Source organism: Lycorma delicatula, chromosome 3 (assembly GCF_047948215.1).
Source record: "Lycorma delicatula isolate Av1 chromosome 3, ASM4794821v1, whole genome shotgun sequence".
Classification (NCBI taxonomy): domain Eukaryota; kingdom Metazoa; phylum Arthropoda; class Insecta; order Hemiptera; family Fulgoridae; genus Lycorma; species Lycorma delicatula.
In genome coordinates this window covers 27,270,408-27,290,491 of record NC_134457.1, presented here as the reverse complement: position 1 = coordinate 27,290,491, position 20,084 = coordinate 27,270,408, and the positions used below count along the sequence as shown (strand labels likewise).

Below are 20,084 nucleotides of genomic sequence, written 5' to 3'. Positions count from 1 at the left end.
ATATAAATAACTTTTGACCCGAGAATGTGATTAAACTAGGTTAGGAATTTCAAAAAAAAAATTCTTGATTAGTATGATAAAATTATTTCAAATGTTTATTTTATTAAAATATTCTCTGTTGGATTTTTTCTAAAATTATATCCTCCATTAATATCTTACAAAAAAGTAGTTTTTCTTAGGTTCTTTTTTTATTTATATACCTTACTTGTAATATCTTAACAAAATTATTTCGCCTACTGTGGCATAAATTTTTCACTCGCTACAAATTTCAATTTCATCATTATCTAAAGTAGTTCAGAGGATGAGATGAATTATTTGTAGCGTGTGTGAAAATGACATCCCTGACCGGGATTCGTACCCGGGACCTCCGGATGAAAGGCCGAGACGCTACCACTCGCGCCACGGAGGCCGGCGAGTAAAGTAGTTTGTTGTCAGGTAGGATAATCGGCCGTATAAATTCCGTTTAATCTCAGAAAAATAAGGAAAATGGACAAAAAATAAATAAAAATATAATAAAGAAATTATACAATTTTTGCAAATCTATCGACCGTTAATTTTTATCTTATTTTTCGTAATATTTTCCCGGCTTGTAAGAGAGAACAATTACTATTAATGTTCAAAATTTCCTATGACCTTTTTTATTTTTTGAAAATTAACAAAAGTACTGAGGTTTTGATTAAAAAATAAATTCAATAAGCCTATTTCTTTTGTATGACTTTTATTTCATATTTAAATCTCAGGTATAGTTTAATGTAAAATTATGGAATTTGATTTGGCGGCTTGGTTATTAGGCGTATGGATTAATTAAAATAACAAATTGTTTGTTCTGTTTAATTGTTCCATGGATTCAAAAAGAATTATTTCACCCGCTTGTCCGAGCTTATTAGAAAATTAATAACATCCAATGTTCATATGTATTTCATCATATCAAATATCATAATTACGAGTATAATCTTCAATTTTATACAGATTAAGCAAAATAGACGCTAACATGCATTCATGCATACAACAGTGCACACTACCTTTTTTTCATTTTTCAGTACTGAAAACCATCCTGACCCATAGGGAAGACACCCTCCGCCACCCCCTCCGTTATGATCCCTTATGGGTTTTACCAGAGACATTTTCAAAACCTCGGCTTTTGACATATTCCAGTCCGCCTCGGCCACCGATGCGAATGCCACGAGTGACATTACCATCGGTGTACTGAGGACCTCAAAACACGGCAAAAAATATTAAAAAAACGGAATAGCCAAAATTTTAACAGTTACAGTGCTTTTCTTGTCAACATACTATGATAGCCCGGAAAGTAGAAATAAGATAAATGATTATGAAGATATTAAGGAAGTATGAAATCTTTAAATGAGTTGAATTTTCTCGTGCTTTTTTTAAATTGAAAAACAATAATTTATGATGTTTTGTTTTTGAGTGAGTACTGCAAAATTATTACTAAATTTAATTTTAAAATATATCCTTAAGGAATAGATGCCAAAAAGCTATTTTTTTTAAAATCACTGTAGAACATACTGTTAAAATTTTAAGTTAAAACGAAACCTGTATTACCAATAAAGTTTCATTCATCAAGTTCCGTTAAAATCGGTTCAACCATATCTGCTTAATGGATAAACAAATTTATTTAATGGGTAATTTGTTACAGTTCTCTTTGAAACGGCAGAAACTTACTAGTTTCCCGTCTAGATAGCTCTATAGCAGAGCTACAGCTCTAGAACGGATAGTTTTGTTCCGGGTCCACAGTTAAGTATTGCTTCAGAGGACGGGTGATGAATGATTTGTAGCATGTGTGAAAATGACATTCCTAAACCGGGATTCGAACCCGGGACTTGCGGGTGAAAGGCCGAGACGCTACCACTTGCGCTACGGAGGCCGACGACGTTTTGACACCTAAGGGACTAAAAAAACAGAAAGAAAAACAGATAGAAATTTTCCGGATGTTAAGGTTATGCGCATGAGTTAGATGTTGGTCTATAAATCACCTTATATCTCCAAAACTACTGGACCGATTTTGATCAAACTTGATCAGATTACATTTATTTATATGGGACATTAATGCCGTTAAATTTTAAATGTAAAAGGTCAAGGGGATGAGGCTGTAGAGCAAGGTCACCTTCAATTCTCTAGTTTTCGCCTAATTAAGGTCATATTTTTGTAAGGCACATTTGTTAACGTTCAAAAAGTAACAACAATACTTACAAAAAAAATTTTGCAAGATTCCAACCCAACCCCAAAAAATGCTCAAAACTACTGCTATGTTACGACGTCACAGGTGAGCGCTAAAATTAAATAAACGAATAATATTTAAAGTGTAAAAAAGTAATTCGATCTGGCCAGGTCTCGAAGTCGATCGCCCGGTTCACTCGTACCTGATGCGTTAGCCTCGCGGCTACAGTTTTCCGACCGTGCAAGCGAAATTTGTTCTATATAAATTGTGAAATTATTATAGTTCAATTAGTGCCGACCGTCGCCGTTAGTATCATCACACCCGCGCGAAGTAAATACGGTAATCGCGCGCGCTTTAATTAGTATCATTAAATTAAATAAACGAAAAAAATATAATATTTAAATAAAATGATAAATATTTTTAATTAAGTTGTGTGAGTGTAAGCCTTACCAGAAACAATCCACAATTGTAGGACTAGTTAGGAAAGTCCTACAACTCTATTGTTAATTATAACTCTATTGTTGTTTTTTATTATGAAATATAAGTAATGTTAGTAAATTCTATTAAAAACAAAACTGCTACAGTTTTACATACAATTTTTGTATGAAAACCGCATATTCGTCTTAAATTTAATGTTACAGTAAATATACTTTTCACTTTATATAATTAGTCATTGTTACAATCTGAAATAAGTGCGTTGAACAATGGTTTAAAATGTTAGTTCGTAATGTGTGTGGAGTTTGTCAATAATTATTTATTATTTCATGAATGAGCTAGAATCGATCCGTGTTTAGCATTCTTAATTTTTATTGTAAGTTCATAAGTGCAAATAAGGCAGGCCTAACAGTATAATAATTGATAACTCGTATACTTTTGTTTTCTTTTTTGATAATACAATTTTGATAGAGTACTTCTGAAGTGGCAGTCCTCAAGCCAGAGTAATAAAATGATATATTATAGGGATTGGATCGTAAAATGGAAAAACGCACCAATAAAAGTACGGGAAAATAATAGAATTTCGTCCTCTTTATTTGCCGTTATTTTGTTCGTGTTTGATAGAATTTCATAACACTAAAACTGCGTTCATATATGGTTTGAAATAAAATATTCACCTTTGTTATGAAAATCAGATCATATTCTATACATTTTTATGTGGTTTTTGTTGTTATTATTAATTATTAATTTTTATAAATTGTTATAAACATATACACATTTTTATTTTACCTTCGCTAATTAAGTTAATTACGTATAATTAAATTATAAATAGTTGATAAATTTATAACTTAATCATGAAGAATGCATTCCAGTGTTTTTCATAGATTTAATGAGTTACTTTAAAACTGCCTCATACCATTTTGTCATTACTTTAATCAAAATTTATTTGATTCACGAAATAATAGTAATCTTAAAATAATTAGTCTTTTTATCAATTATTTTAAACTACAACTAGATAAATTACACATGTATATTTAATTGTTAGTTCTCATGAGTTACGTCCAGTTTAGGGAAACTCTCATTTGAATTCAATAAAAAAAGGATTACTGGAGAGGTTGATTTAAATTTCATTTGCTTTATCTTTTATCTCTTGGAAATTTATGCTAAAATTTAACTATGTTAGTCTTTTAGATATGCTTTAAATACGTGTACAAATTGATAGACCAAAGAAAATGGGTCAATATGCTTATGAGTTTTTAAATGTGTCATTCTGTACATTTTTTCGATTTTATTTAGCACAGTCATTGAAAATAAAGCGAAAATATTAAGTATATATTATTTATTTAACCTATTTTACTCTTGATTTCTTCATTTTTTACTTTGTTTGTCCATTTAATATTTTCAAATCATCTTTGTGCTCTCAATATCTCCAGTCTTTCTTGTTCTCTTTTTCTTAATGTCTCTCTCATACCCGTACATGATGTCCACTTCACGGTGCAAAAATTTTCCATATTTAAAATTGTAGTATCAATTATCTAAATAAAAGAAAAATACATTTAATAGAATGGATCTTTAAAAGTCACTTTACCTGGTTACCGGCTTAGGTGGAAGTTCAATCTGAAAATTTTACTCACGGATTTGTTTTTAGAATTAATTTCTATGGCGGAGCCCTTTAGGCCTATCCTATAACTCACAAATTAATTGTGTTTATGAGTAGTTAAACGGGAGAGGGGGAGATAGGCAGTAAGGAAATGTAAAAAGATATCTAAACAACTGAGCAATATCCATGGAAAAAATTATACTTTAAAAAACAATAAAAAATTTACCTAATATCTCGTTCGTAATGCCTCTCTGTACAATAATATTGAAGCTAGTGGCAGCAGAATGTCAAGCCTCATCTGCTAGAAAAGTCGTGAAATTCAACTTAGAATTTCCGTTCAGTATATGATTTCTAGTTTTCTTATTTTATCAATCGGTTTGGTCTAGTGGTGAATTCGTCATCGCAAATCAGCTGATGAAGTCGAGAATTCTAAGATTCAAATTCTACTAAAGGCAGTTACTTTTATACGGATTTGAATACTAGATTGTGGATTCTACTAAAGGCAGTTACTTTTATACGGATTTGAATACTAGATTGTGGAGGGTTTCAATTAACTACACATTTCAGGAACGGTCGACCTGAGACTCTACAAGAAACACTTCATTTTCATTCATACATATCCTCTGAAGTAATACCTAACAGTCGTTCCGAAGGCTAAACAGAAAATGAATGAAGTTTTCTTATTTTGATTCTACTTTTTGTTTCTTATTCTTTAATTTTTTTAAGTTCTTATTTATTTTATTTTGCGGAGCCCTTAGAGCTTCATGGTCACAGGTTCGCAGTCACTGATCTAGAATATAAAATCAAATCTTTAAATCAAATTATTTGAACTAATAGATATAACATTTTTGATGGGAAATATAATGTAACTTTCCTGGATAAAGATATCCTTTCGAGGATTTGCGGATAGAATGGAAACCTACCACTTTGAAGGTTCTAGAAGTACGATAATGAGGTTGCAGTATGAAAATAAAGCTGTAGTATTTTTAGATGTACTTAAGTCAAAATATACAAGCTGTGACTGATATAAAGCTGGCATCCAATTCCTTCCTTATACAACATTTATAAAACGGGCATGCTGTATAAAAAAATTTGATTTTACACTATTAGGCGTTATAATAAAAAGTTACTGTTAGAAAATAACCGGATATATTATATATTTATGTCACAATTATTTACGGCATGAGTGTATAAATATGTAAAATTGAATTATTTAAATTGCCAATTTCCTTACTTAATTTATACATTACAGAGGAGAAAACGTTTCTATCAATACATGTGTATTATTAATTATGTTGACATAAATAATTATTTAAATAGTTATATTTTCGTCTGGTAGAAATATTAATTATTAAAATGACAATATTGCAACTTCGTTTCTCATGCAATAAATAAATGTTCAACATGGTAGGTAATTAAGTATGTAAATTAAGCTTACAATAACATTTATTTCTAACAAGAAACCGTATTCACTTGTAAAATAATTATTAAGTTCGATTGACATTTGTTTTTTTGGAATATGATTAAAACTAAAAACAAACTATACGAAATCTATTTTTTTATTATTAATTTAAGAACACAATAGAACCTTAATTATTCATTTCTGGAAGCAACGGGGTAGGCTAACTCCCAAATAAAATCATTTTTTAATAGATGAATTTTGTTGCAATGAAAATGCCAAACCAGAAATTAAATCAGCCTAAAAATTACTGGATTAAAACAGAAATTGTATTACTCCGCCAATCGAAAATCGATGGTATCTCAGTTAAGTGAACCGAGCTTAGCTCAATAACCGAAAATTAGAAAAGTATAGACACCAAAGTCATTTCGTATAAAATTATAATAATATTTCCGGATTTTGTGATAATTATATTTTAATATAATTATTTTATATAATAAAATAATATATTATTATTTTATTTTGTATAATACTCGTACAAGGACAAATGTATTAATTAACAGTTATATTTTATTATAAAATTTATTTATTTTATTTAAATTGTATTTTTAGACAAGCTAACTGTATTTTTAAAATACACTTTTTGTATATTTTTTTTATAATTTGTGCAGTTTAACGTTGTATTTTTAACATAAAAAGTAAAATCTAAGTAAAAAAATATATATATATTATTTCACGAAACTTTGATAAGAAAATAGTCCTCTACGGTTTTTTTTTTTTTTGTTTTTTCTTGATTTCATGCTTCGCCGTCATATTACGCAATCATCTACCTACATCAAAATATCGCGTTACTAGAATAATAGCGTCATCAAGTATTCACTAACAGTCACTAACTTGTCTCTTGTCTCTTATAACTTTCTCTTTCTACGGTTCTAATCTATTTCAGTTATATCCTAGATCACTGATAGAATATTAAAAAACCTAGCTTTAAAAGAAATTTTTCATTACTGGCTACTTCAATTTACTAGGGGCGGGCGCTATCGGATTAAAGAAAATTAATTAAAAAAATATTATGTTTTTTTATTATAACATACATTTTGTAACGTATATTTATTATAACATATTATATACAGAGTCATTCACGGGAACCGGATGTTTTTGAAGTGGGTTGTACTCGGGCGTCCGCGGTGGGAGGGGCACGTGGCTGGTGTCTGACGTTTCCTTTGTTCATAGCATTTACATTTTAGTTGTTGAGATGGAGCCGTGGACGCTGGACCAACGCCTGTACGCGTATGACAGTTTTGTGCGAAATGACGAATCCGTAACTTCTGTTCAGCGATATTTCCGCCGTCAGTTTAATATCCATCGTAATGCAAGTGTCCCTTCTCGTAACACAATATTGCAATGGGTAAACAACCTTCGAACAAGTGGTTCAATATTGAAGAAAAAACCACCGGGTCCCCGACGAATTGCTAGCACTCCGGAGAACATCGAACGAGTAAGGGAAGCCATTGTCAGAAGCCCACGCCGCTCTATTTAGAGGCATTCAGCACCGCTTCAAATGAGCACAAGTACGGTAAGACGAATTCTGCATACAGACCTGCATTTCCATCCTTACAAGATAGCCGTCATGCAACAGTTAAACGAGCAAGATTTCACGCAGCGATTGCAATTTTGTCGACAAATGCTTACCATTTTTGAAGAAAATGAAAATTTGTTATTGTTAAGGAGTGACGAAGCACGTTTTCATCAATGGCTTGCCGGTATTGGGCAGAAAGAAACCCACATCAGCTTCATGAGAAACCACTTCATAGCCCAAAGGTGACTGTCTGGTGTGCAATAGGAAAGGTCGGTGTTATTGGACCATATTTTTTTGAAGAAAATGACGCTGCCGTAACTGTAACAGCTGATCGTTACATTGCGATGTTGAATACGTTTTTCATCCCTGAGTTACGAAACCGGGGAATCGATTTTTAAAATGTGTTATTCCAGCAGGATGGAGCTACAGCGCACACAGCGAGGGCAACGATAGCTGTTCTCCGTAACTTGTTTCCGGGACGGATCGTTTCCAGATTCGGCGTCATTCCTTGGCCCCCTCGGTCCCCCGACTTGAGTAGTTGTGATTTTTTTCTGTGGGGGTTTCTGAAATCGCGTGTGTACGGCAATAAACCGCGTACATTGGAAGACCTAAAGATCGCAATTCGTCATCACGTCACCCAGATTGATGTAGACATGCTGCAAAGAATTGAGGCCAGTTACCGTGAAAGGCTACAACAATGTATTGCCCAAAATGGACATCACTTGCCGGACATAATTTTTCGTTCATGAGTAAGTAACAAATGCTTTGAAGTGTTTCAGTACCACTAAAACTTTTTTAAAGTAAATATTCAATTTTTTATTATTATTTTTAAAAAACATCCGGTTCCCGTGAATGACCCTGTATTATTATAAAAGTCGATTAGTGTGTCCTTTGACATTGCATTTCATCTGCGAATTTCTCATAGTTGGGAGTGTACGACCATAATCCTGGTCAAGGTTGGCATTAGTAAGTTAGGATAATATTCAAAGTGGAATATAAAGATTCGCAAAAATATGTGCAACCAAAACAGGATTTGATTTTCTAGGTTCCTTTTAGGTAGATTTCATAAGAAAGCTACCTATTGTAATGGGTACCATGATTCGACTTCCGGAAAATTTCGACATATCTTCGCTTTCACATCTTCAAATCCCAAAACCACCGTTAGTTCAAAAGTTTATAATATATGTATATATATATATATATATATATATCACTTTCAAATTTATACATAAAATATAACGACCAAAATCTCGGTCGAGTTTGTTAATGGGCAAAATGACCACGGGGGAAATGCAGGTGCTGTTTGGAAAAAACAAAATATTGCTATAACTTTCTTATTAAATAAAATATCGAATTTGTTTAAAGTTCCTACTATTCTTTGGATAAGGGCCTAAAACTTATTTAAGTAAAGTTTTTTGATATCACTAACAATTGGCACAGGGGGAGCAAAAAGTGAGGTTTCGAAGACAAAAAAAATCATACCTTCCTTAATAGGCACAGTATCGAATCGGTTTAAAGTGGTCCTTTAGTCCTCTAAACATTACCTAAAACTTTTATCTGAAACAATTTTTGATGTGACCAACCCTTATGGCAAGGGATGCCCAAAATGTTGCTGGAATTGTAAGAAGATTGTCGTATGCTAAACATGTGAAAATTTTTTTTCACATGCAACCATTGTCGTATTGAGTAAATTTGAAGTTTTTCTTAACTTTAAGGTGGAAATCTTTTTATCTCCTATTTAGCACTGGTGAAATCTACCTCCTCCTTGCGGCGTGCCGAAAGGGATTTTATTCAAAATATTTTACTTTTTATGGTCAATAAATTCCAAAAATGTTCATCCGTATGAGGTTTTAATAATATTATGTCATTTTGAAAATCAAAAATCTCTTCCTCAATTTTCGATGTTTCTTCTTGAAGAAGTTCTGCTAAAGAACTTTTATAATTATAACTTCTAGAAGAAGTTGCTTTATAATTAAAAGTAGCCAATAGATAAACATACTCTTAAAACATTTCGCCAATTATTCCAACCCCATAGCTTTTAATTTTAATTTTAATTTTAATTGATAAGTTATGGGGTTGGAATAATTGGCGAAATGTTTAATTTTATTTTTATGAGTATTTTTATCTATTGGCTACTTTTAATTATAAAACAACTAACAATTACGAAATTTCTCTTCTTGTAGGAAAGGATTTCAACCCTATAACTTATCAATTAGCAGATCAATTTATATATAATTTTTTAAATCATCTAAAACCCACTTGCTACATATTCTTGATCATTTATTATCGATTCATCAGAACAAAAACTATACAGTTCCACTGAAAACAATTAAAATGTAGAGAATACTTGCCTAAAATTTATTTATTATTACAGCAAAAATAAATTTACGCCCACTGATAGATGATAATGAAATTGTAGCATACGAAAAATGTCATATCTGACCGAAATTCGAACCCGGGATTTCTGGATGAAAGGTCGAGACGCTACAACTTCCCCACGGAGATCGGCATAAATCTGACTGTACATAAACGTTTCAGTCGTAATAAAAGTATTAGGGCTTTCCAGAAAGTAACTTACGTTTTAAAATAAAAAACTAACCTAATAAAAAAAAGAAATTTTATTATATACATTTGAATGGGACAATTTTAACTATTTTTCTACATAGTCGCAATTTAAATTGCCCTTGTCACAACGAAGCACAAGTTTTCAATTCCTTCTCTGTAGAAATCTGTCGCCTTAGACTTTCGGCACCAATCTTGCACAAAGCTTGTGATAACCAAGGTTCCTTGATACAGTTTCATGCAGTAAACTTCGTGAAATTTGGGGGATATGAAGCGAGAGTTCCGTAATCGTTATGCGGCGATTTTTACGGTTGATTTTCATCGTCAGTTCATCAGTCACAAGGCTATGCCGACCACTGCGTTCCTCATCTTGAACATTGGTGCGGCATTTTTAAACTGAATCTACCACTGCCTCATTCCACCTTCTCTAATTATTCCATCTCCGTACACCTCATAAAGTTTCCGATGAATTTCAATTGGTTTGAGGTTTTTTGCTAGTAAAAACCTAATCACTTAACGCACCTCACAACTCGCAGGATTTTCTACTGAAAAGCACATTTCAGTAATTCACAACGAACAAAGTAGAAAAATCTCAGTTCACACGCTACGACAGCTTGATGCGTACTGAGTCTAGAAACGTTTTGACGCGAAGATGGCGGCTCTATCCCCACCCATCTCCACGTTAGACATAAACGTAAATTACTTTCTGGACCACCCTCGTAATATATTTGTCGATGTATAACTTTTACAGTCATCTTTCTCTCCATAGTAATGAATTAGTAAAACAATTTTAATCGATTAGGAAATATACCATATACAATAATTGTATTAATTAAAATAGTTAATTGATTTATTATTATTGATTATTTTCTTTATAGAAATAAACATTGTACATTGTAGTTTTCTTGAACTGGAAATATAATTAATGGCATTTGTCACATCTTTCGTCTTTGATAGGATTCCTTTTAAGGATTTTACACATTTCCTTAGTCATTTGTATGTTAATATCAAATACTTTAGCTACTGAATTGTTTCTGTTAATAAAATATTCATTGAGGTGTTTTTATTATTCGGTTAACTATGACGTGATGCACTATCGAGATTCCTTACTGTTCAACGCTATTACAAAAAATATAATTCATGTATTGTTTTTTAATTCTTTTTGCAAGATTGTATGTGGAATTTACGGTTTTCTCTGACAAACTTTTCTTTTTGTTTGTAATTGCCGATTACCGGTCATTTAGTATCAATGTACGAATTGTTAAAAGAATAAACAAATAATCGAATTATTAATCTCATTTCAATTTAAATTCAGGGTTATCATAAAAGAATGGTGCGGTTTCAGTAATTCATAGGAAGATTGTAGGGAAATTTCTAGATGTTATATTAGTATCCCTGAAAGCCTCCAACCCAAAAGTTTGTTTATCAGCAGTTGTAACCACAACATCAGTTCTTGTATTGTTGTTGCGGTGAGTTTAGTGAGTTACTATGTTCTCGGATAAAGACAAAGCAAAGTGTTTTTTATTGATATCTGAATTAAAATCCGTAATTTTAGTTCAACGTGCGTTCCAACGTGAATTCGGAAGAGATCCACCACACAAAAATAACATAACACGTCGGTTCAAACAATTCGAAGAAACTGGATCGGTTAAGAAATAGAAATCAACCGGCAGACCAAGTGTACCAGACGAAATGGTAGAACTAATTAGACAATCGGCAATTAGAATTCCTGGGAAGTCCATCCCCCGTCGAAGCGTCGAATTAGGTATTCCAAAATCAACAGTTCACAAAGTTTTACATAAAAAACTGAAATTACACGCTTATAAAATCCAGATACTGCAGGAATTGAAACCCGATGATGTGTAAAACGTTACAATTTCGCTGTTGAAATGTTGGACAGAATAAGTGAAAACGAATCATTTTTAGATGATATAATTTTTACAGACGAAGCTACATTCCATGTGAATGGATGTGTTAACAGACAATTCACGAATATGCGGCTATGAAAACCCACACGCAATTACTGAGAAACAACGCGATTCGTCTAAAGTTAATGTTTGGTGTGGTGTGATGAAAAATCGTGTAATAGGGCCTTTCTTCTTTGCTGAAAAAACAATTGATGGAGTTGTGTATCTTGACATGTTAACCGATTATTGCTTTCCTCAGCCGGATGAACTCGAAAACATTCATCGACTTCATTTCCAACAAGATGGTGCTCCCCCGCACTTCAATGCATCGGTCACGGACGCTTTGAACGAAAAATTTGGAGATCGATGGATAGGCCGGCAAGGATCCGTACTTTGGCCTCCAAGGAGTCCAGACCTGACACCTTGCGATTTTTTCTTGTGGGGGTACATCAAAAGCGTTGTTTATACATAAAAAATTCGCAACCTAAACCGCTTAAAAAACAGGATTAATGAAGCAATGACAACCATTAACGAAGAAATGTTAACTAATGTTTGGAGAGAAGTTGAGTATCGTTTGGACATTTGTCGAGCGACTGAGGGCGCACATATTGAAATTTATTAATTATGTAAAAAAATGTCTGAGACGACAAATTTGAAAAATAAAAAACATAAACTGTAAGTAATTCTGTGTTAATTTAAACCATGTTCAAAACCGCACCATTCTTTTATGATAAACCTGTATTTATTTTGACGAAATTTAGAAGGTAAATTGATTAAAAAAGTGTTTTACATGTATATAAATAAAAGTTATACACTTTTTAAAATGTTATTTATTTCTAACTGGATTAATTTAATCCTTTTTACTTATTTATTTATCACTTTATTTGTTAATTTAATTTATATTTGAATACTATATACTCTTGTTTATCTATTTTGAATTACATAATCCCTAAATTCTACATCAAGCAGACAATGATAATATGGTTTGTTTCGTTTTTTCTAACACCATCGAAAAATGTTGAATTTATTTTTTTTTTTTTTTTTTTACTATCCGTCTAATCCATAATATTTTTAATACATATATTTTATGTTTGCGTATTATTTTAAAAATGTTATTCTACATAAGTAAATAAAACTTCAGTTTTAACACTGAAATAACGTTCGAGTGTAATACTGCATGATAGAATGAGTAAACATGGTTTTGAATAAGCAGTACACACACACACACACACATTATATATATATATATATATATATATATATATATATTGCATCTGACTTGCTATATTATATTGCTTTTTTTGACCTATGTTTATATGAACTTTTTTTTTTATTTATGGCTAAAGACTCATCACCCGAGAGATTGTCGTGCAATTTGGAATCATTTTGTTTATATTCAAGAGTCCATACATTATCGAATTCGTAAAACGTAATATTCTATGAATAATACTTACTAATCACAATTTAATTATGTTATTATTATGAGATTACTTACTATTCATTCATTGTAACTTCGTTATAATGTATTGTAATCCATTACAGATAACTTAATTACTCTGCAATGAAGTCGGTTTGTGTTTTAGTTTAATTAATTAATCAGATACAGTATTAATATTTCTGTATGATATCGTAATTATTGCGATTATTTGTCGTATTATTATATCATCTCGTAAATATTTTCATTGATTTTTAACGCAGTTACATTGTCATTAGGAATTTATTAATCTTGATTTAGGAAGCGATTTAGTGATGAAAGGTTTTATAATTAATTAAAATAATATATATTTATTCTGTTCGGTATATAACAATAAATTTTATAAATCAGATATCAAGAACTGGTGTTCGTCTTATCCAAGGATAATAAAAGGAACTATTCCTGAATTAATACAAGCTCAAAAAAACCTTGTTTTCAATGAACTTGATCAGATCAAAGTCGCAGGTTTCTGATACTAATAATTTAAAAAAGTATTAATAGAAGTGGTTAATATCAATAATTGTATAAACAAAATTATTAAAAAATAAATAAATAAAAATTTAGAAAACGTCAATGGAAATTTTTTAAGGACATATTACTTGAAAAATTTAAATAAAGATTCAGAAATTTAAGGATTTTATTTAAAATTAGTGTTATTTCAGATTCATCTTCAGAGTAATAATATTGGTTTCGTAAAAAAGACTGTTATAATTTACTCTAAATAAATTTGTGAGAAAATCTTATAAATGTGTCGTAGATACATTTATAAAATTTTATGAAAAATGGGATGGAAGCATAATTAAGTCCTTTCTTGGCTTAAGCAAAATTATTTCATCTTTCTTATGTTGTTACACGAAAAAGAATTTTAATTTTTTTAAATACAGGTCTACACGATTCATAATTATAATCGTCAGACAATGATTTAGCGTATATTGGTTTCCTTGGAATTTCTCCCGTCACCACCCCATTCGGTCACCCTAAAGCATTTGACCGAATGTCTGTGTCACAAACGGCAACTGAACCTCGAACAGTTTAGCGACCAGTATCCTAGCATAGTTCCAGAGCTTACCTAACAGCGTGAGCTGACTAATGATGGTGCCATACACCATCGCCTTACGTGTCCCAACCGCTCACTTGTCATATATTTGCTAAAATGGGTAAGCGCACCTCGTCAACTACTAAAAATATATATATATGACATCCATAATAAAATTTATTTCGTGTAGGCAGCAATTCATTCCACGCCTAGATCGCTGAATGCCAGCAAAGTACCTGTCCACCATTAAAGCGCTTGGAGCCTTAATCGGACTGGTAGCCAGCCATATCTCTTGGTTAGCTTTCTACAGCAGCGCGGTAGGAGTCTTTTTCCTTAGGTAAACTACTGATGTCGGTTGCAACCGCATAGAGGAACTACCACACGGTCCGACAATGCGGCTCTCGGCACATTGACTCGCCGCTTGTGAGTGGCCAATTTCCTCTTGACCTCTAAGTTACAGAGTGGTCTGAGTTCTGGCCCCTCCAACAACTGGGCAGTCGAAAATCATGTGTTCATTCGATTGGACCTTCCCGCAGACACCACAGCTCATCAGCTGCCAGGCGGAACCGAAACAAATATTGGTTAAAATTTACATGGTTGGAGAGCACTCGGGCTCCCGAGTGCTCTCCAACCATGTAAATTTAATTATGATTTAATTATGTTAATTAAATCAACTAATTAACCTTTAATTTGGCAGCAACTTCAACGGTTGAAATTTAAAGAAGAATGAAAAAATTACTTTTTTTTTAATTTTCATTTAAAAACATTTTTTTATCTCTGTTTTTGTACACTTTTTTTTAGATTTTTTTTGTAAGCAATTGTTGCTTGTCTAAAACTGGCACCTATTTAGTGGTGAAATATATTTAGAAAACGAATAAATCTTGGTACTTCAACTTAGGGGTTTAAAAATCATAGAAAAAAATTCTAGCCAAAATCATTGTAATTAATTTTTCAAGGGGGAAATTACGAATAATCAAATTGGAAATGAAGAATTTAAAATTTAGGAGAAAAGAGAATAATTGTTTTTTAACGTTAAGAAACTGTTCGAAGTTTGGGTGCGATGATCTGGTATTAATCTTTTCATTAGGAGATTTTGAAAGAGACAAAAGCTCACGATAGACTAAAAAAGTGATAAAGTAATATTTTATTAAGTGCTTTAGAAGAAGAAGAATACAGAACAATTAGCTTAACTACTCATGTATCAAAAATCTTATCTAGAATTCTGTACAGAATTGAAAGAAAGTGGAAGAAGTGTTAGGAGCAGACCAGTTTGGTTCAGGGAAAGTATAGGGACAAGGAAAGCAATTTTAGGGCTCAGATTAATAGTAGAAAGAAGATTAAAGAAAAAACTAACATACCTAGCATTTATTGACTCTCAACGTATTTATTATTACAACATTTATTATTTACTAGCTCTACCCGCCACGCTTCGCTGTGACACATTGTGGTTGCATGGATGAGAAATGAGAAACAAAACAAAGCATACGTTTCATAGAAGTTTAATTTTGCAATACTTGTGGATATACAATATTTTTTTTGTTTTTCCACTGTCTGCGTAGATATAAATGCTATCTGGTTTGCCGACTTCTGTGAGACGCAATCTGGATCTAAATCTAAACCACACAATTCTAAAGATTGACCTTGAGCTTTATTGATTGTGATTGCAAATGCCAATCGAATTGGGAATTGCAATCTTTTAAATTAAAATGGTGTATCGGTCGGGATTATGGGTATTCGAGGAATGAGGACATCTTCATCTTTGAAAGGCCCCGTTATAATCGTTGCTTCCACTACGTTATTCATCAATTTCTTAACTGCAAGTCGCGTGCCGTTACAGAGTTTTGGCTGATTAATATTCCACTTTGGAATAATTGTCATTTTTTGATCGAACCGTTGCTAGAATCAATCTAATGAGGAATGTTTTCCCAGTTCCTCCTGGCGCATCCAAGAAGAAGGTCCCCTCAACTCCGTCATTTATCATTTGCATTATGCGATCATAAATGCCTTTCTGTTCACGCGTTAATTTGGGAATGTTTGATCGGACATATGACTGAAGATCACCAATGTTGTAACTCTGTTCACGGCGTACATCCACATCAATTGAAGCAATCGCAGCTCGGGTAGGTGCTGGCATTCCCAATTGACTAAGAACTTTATTTGCAATAGCTAAGCACTTATCTTCAATATTTATCAATGCTTCGTTGTAAATGCCTTCTGTAAATTCCATGGTCATATTGGTATTTTCTAGGCGTACTCTACGCAAAATATCCTCAGCCATATGCGATCGATATCTTTCCCATAATTCTGTGGGAGATGAAGGGAAGCAAGCGGTCAATATAATTGCGAATAATGCGCGAATTTGGTTTGGATGTGCAGTGTTGCACGCGTCATTTATACATATATCCCGCTGTTGGTCGTTTTCTAATAAATTCAGAGCTTGGTGAAAGGCGCAGCTCAATCACGACACGATCACACAAAATTACCTCGATTAAAGTGAATATTTAATTCAGATTGTATAATAATCTGAATCAGATAATCAAGTGGATACGTTTTATTTTTTATTTTTTTGTTAATAAACAATGTAATTGGGAACAGGTATTGTTTCATATGTGACTGCGTTTGTCGTTAGCTAGTATGGCGAGTGTTCCCCTCGCTTCCTGCAGATGGCGCGGGCACTGGTACACAGCTGACCGTTAAAAAAGCTGTTTTCTCGCGGTCGCGGGTTTGAGACTGATGCGAAAAATAGATACAAACAATCTTTGATGCGGGTTATATATCGTGCTAAAATTTGAGCTCAATCGGTGTAGAACATTTTGAGTTTTTGAAGCGTACACAAACGAACTTAACATTTTTATATATAAAGGTTTGTGGGCTGCGAAAAAAAGCCCTTAAGTCGTGCGAAAAATTTCATTGATGTTACTTTTGTGTCTGAGTATTATTAAATGTGAGTTATTCCGGTTTTTAATAGGAAAAATTATTTTAATACCTCTGTATTTTAAAAATAATATACTATCCAATTTTTTTCTAATTTTTTAATTCTATTTCGGTAAATAATGAATTTATCAGTGAATAATTGGAAATAATTTTTATTTTTATTATTTATTTTTTTTACTTTATGGTTTTTTCCATGACTAGTTTATATATCTCATACAAAATGCACTCTCACCCGAACATAAACACATTAGTTTTGTAACAGCCTGTATTAAACTGTATGATTTCTCCTTAAAATTTAAATAAAATAAATAGCACTGAAGCAAATGTTTTTAATGATGAGATTTAAATGAAATAACAGCAATCGTCATCTATGTTATACAAATACTTAAGAATAAATTGGGCCTGGAGATTAAAGTATTAAACGATTAAATAATACAAATGAGTAATTCTCCGTTTTAATTGATAAAATCTTTATTTGAGCGTCCGTGCATTAATAACAGATACCAAATAATCGCCTTAAATGTTCTTAAAATCAAGTGAATCGTAATTCCACACCTTTGAAGCAGAAAACGATTATTTCTATAAGCTTTCATCATCTGGTACAATGACCTATTATAAATAATCGGCTTCCCGAAAAGAACACACTTAAAACATATTTAATCTTTTCATATTTATTTAAGCAAATAAATAAACATTTTTTTTTTCAGATCTACTAACGATTTTAGAAAGATTAATCTATCGTCTTTTTAAAACTACATTATGTGTATTCTTGTACAATAATTCATAACATTCTTATCGACAAGTAATGAAATAGTACAGGCAATTTGTCATCAAAATAGGCTGTATTTGAAAATCCTTACCTACCGATTGATCTTTTGTCCATGCTTTAGCGGTGATGAGGGAAGCTTAACTCCAGATTTTTAACATCCCCATCAATAGATTTTTGAAAAACTCAAAAAGTTGTGAAATACGTTTTTCTCTGAATCTATGCATTTTAGAGAAACGTTTTTCAAACAAAAAATGTAGAGGACATTCTCCTCTACAATTAATGTTTTTGAAGTTATGCCGTATAATTTGAAATTGAAATACTAGGTGGCGCTAAAGTTGTAAAAAACGTGTTTTTTCGGGTTTTTCACCGGAAAAAATTGTTTTTCCGGTGTTTGTTTTTCTGGAAAAGTTGTTAATCACAAAAAAACAGACAACTTTTATTTAAAAAAGTTTCTTGTACGACTTAGAATTCCAGAGTTATAGCGGTACAATGGCAACGCAGCAGTCCTATTGTTACTGTAGCCGGGGAGATCGGCATTGTTCAGCGACTAGACCGGTTTCGAACACGTGCCCAATTCACAGGACATTAATCTTAATGTAAACATTTAAACATTTTCACAAGCTACAGCTCCAAAATCTTTTCTTGACATTTAAATTAATTTTTGATGTAAACAAATTATATTTCTGACTGAAGGCTCGTTTCGCCTGTGCTGTTCGGCATTTTATATCGCTCCTGCTTCGTCAATCTTTAGTAATTCTGCTTCCCAAATAACAAAATTCTTTTACCTCCATAATCTTCTCTCTTCCTATTTCAATATTCAGTGATTCATCTACATCTTACGTATTTCTACTACATTTCATTACTTTCGTTTTGATCTTGTTTATATTCAATGCGGTAGTTCTTGAGTAAAACTTCATCCATGCCGTAGAAACAAACTTTTTTTACTCTCGGCTAGAGTAACTATATCATCAGAAATCGTATCATCTTTATCTTTTCACTGTGTACTGTTACTCCGGATCTAAATTGATCTTTAAAATCATTAACTGCTAGTTCTATGTAAAGATAAAAACATAAATAACGGGGAAAGGAAACATCCATGACAGACTCCCTTTTTTATTACGGCTTCTTCTTATGTTCTTCGATTATTAGTGTTACAATTTGTTTCCTGTAAATGTTAGCAATTGTTTTTCTATCTCTATACTTGAATCATAAATTTTTTTAAATGCTGAGCATTTTATTCCAGTCTACGTTGTAATAATAAATGTTAGTCTATATATATATATAAAAATGTTAAGTTTGTTTGTGTACGGCTTCAAAAACTCCAAATTTTCTGCACCGATTGAGCTCAAATTCTGGCACGATATATAACCCGCATCAAAGATTGTTTTCATCTATTTTTAATAAATCTATCTATCTATTTTTAATTTGTACATTTTTAATTTTGAAATGTAAACAAAGGAAAACAATTCAGATCAATGCAAGATGGCCGCTGTCAAACACAACGACCAATCACAAAGAGCCCGTATGGCAGTTGCCAATGTAAACAAAATCACAACTGATTAAGTAACAAATTTCTTTGAATTATATTTAACAGGTAAAACATCTGTATTTTATTTAAAAAAAGAAAAAAACACCAAAACAAAAAGAAAAGCCACCAAGAAGGATGACTTACGGTAAATAAATTAAAACACCCAACTTTCTTATAGCCCAGATAGACTTAAGACTATGCAAACAAAAAAAGTCGAAATAAACAAATACAAAGAAAATAATATCCCTAAATAATGACCAAAAAATCCTTTGTTAGGTTATTTTTTTACATATATATGACCAAACATATATATGTAAACAAAATTCACAAATAGTAACACTGAAACCACACAACTAAGTATTCGTTTTTTTTTTTGTTTTTTCTAACCTCCGAAACCACCGTTATGCATTGCTTCAGATGATGATATGAATGATTTATAGCGTATGAAAATGCCATGCCTGAACGGGATTCCAACTCGGAACCACCGGATTAAAGTCCGAGACGTTACCACTCGCGCCACGGAGGCCGGCAAACATATTCGTTAGGAGCCGAATAAAAACACGACTTACCAATATGGCGTTGTGTGTCAAACCAATTTTAAACGGACTATAATTACTTTTAATACGCGAAACCCTTTGCAATGATTGAAGATTAACTTAAACCTCTTCAAAAATTATTCCTT

General features: G+C 32.1%; 1 protein-coding gene across 8 annotated transcripts in view; it reads left to right on the top strand.

Moving 5' to 3' along the window:
• The window catches only part of LOC142321485 (high affinity cAMP-specific and IBMX-insensitive 3',5'-cyclic phosphodiesterase 8-like), a 1,158,933-nt gene that overhangs the window by 1,037,445 nt on the left and 101,404 nt on the right, over positions 1-20,084 (top strand). The window lies entirely within an intron of this gene.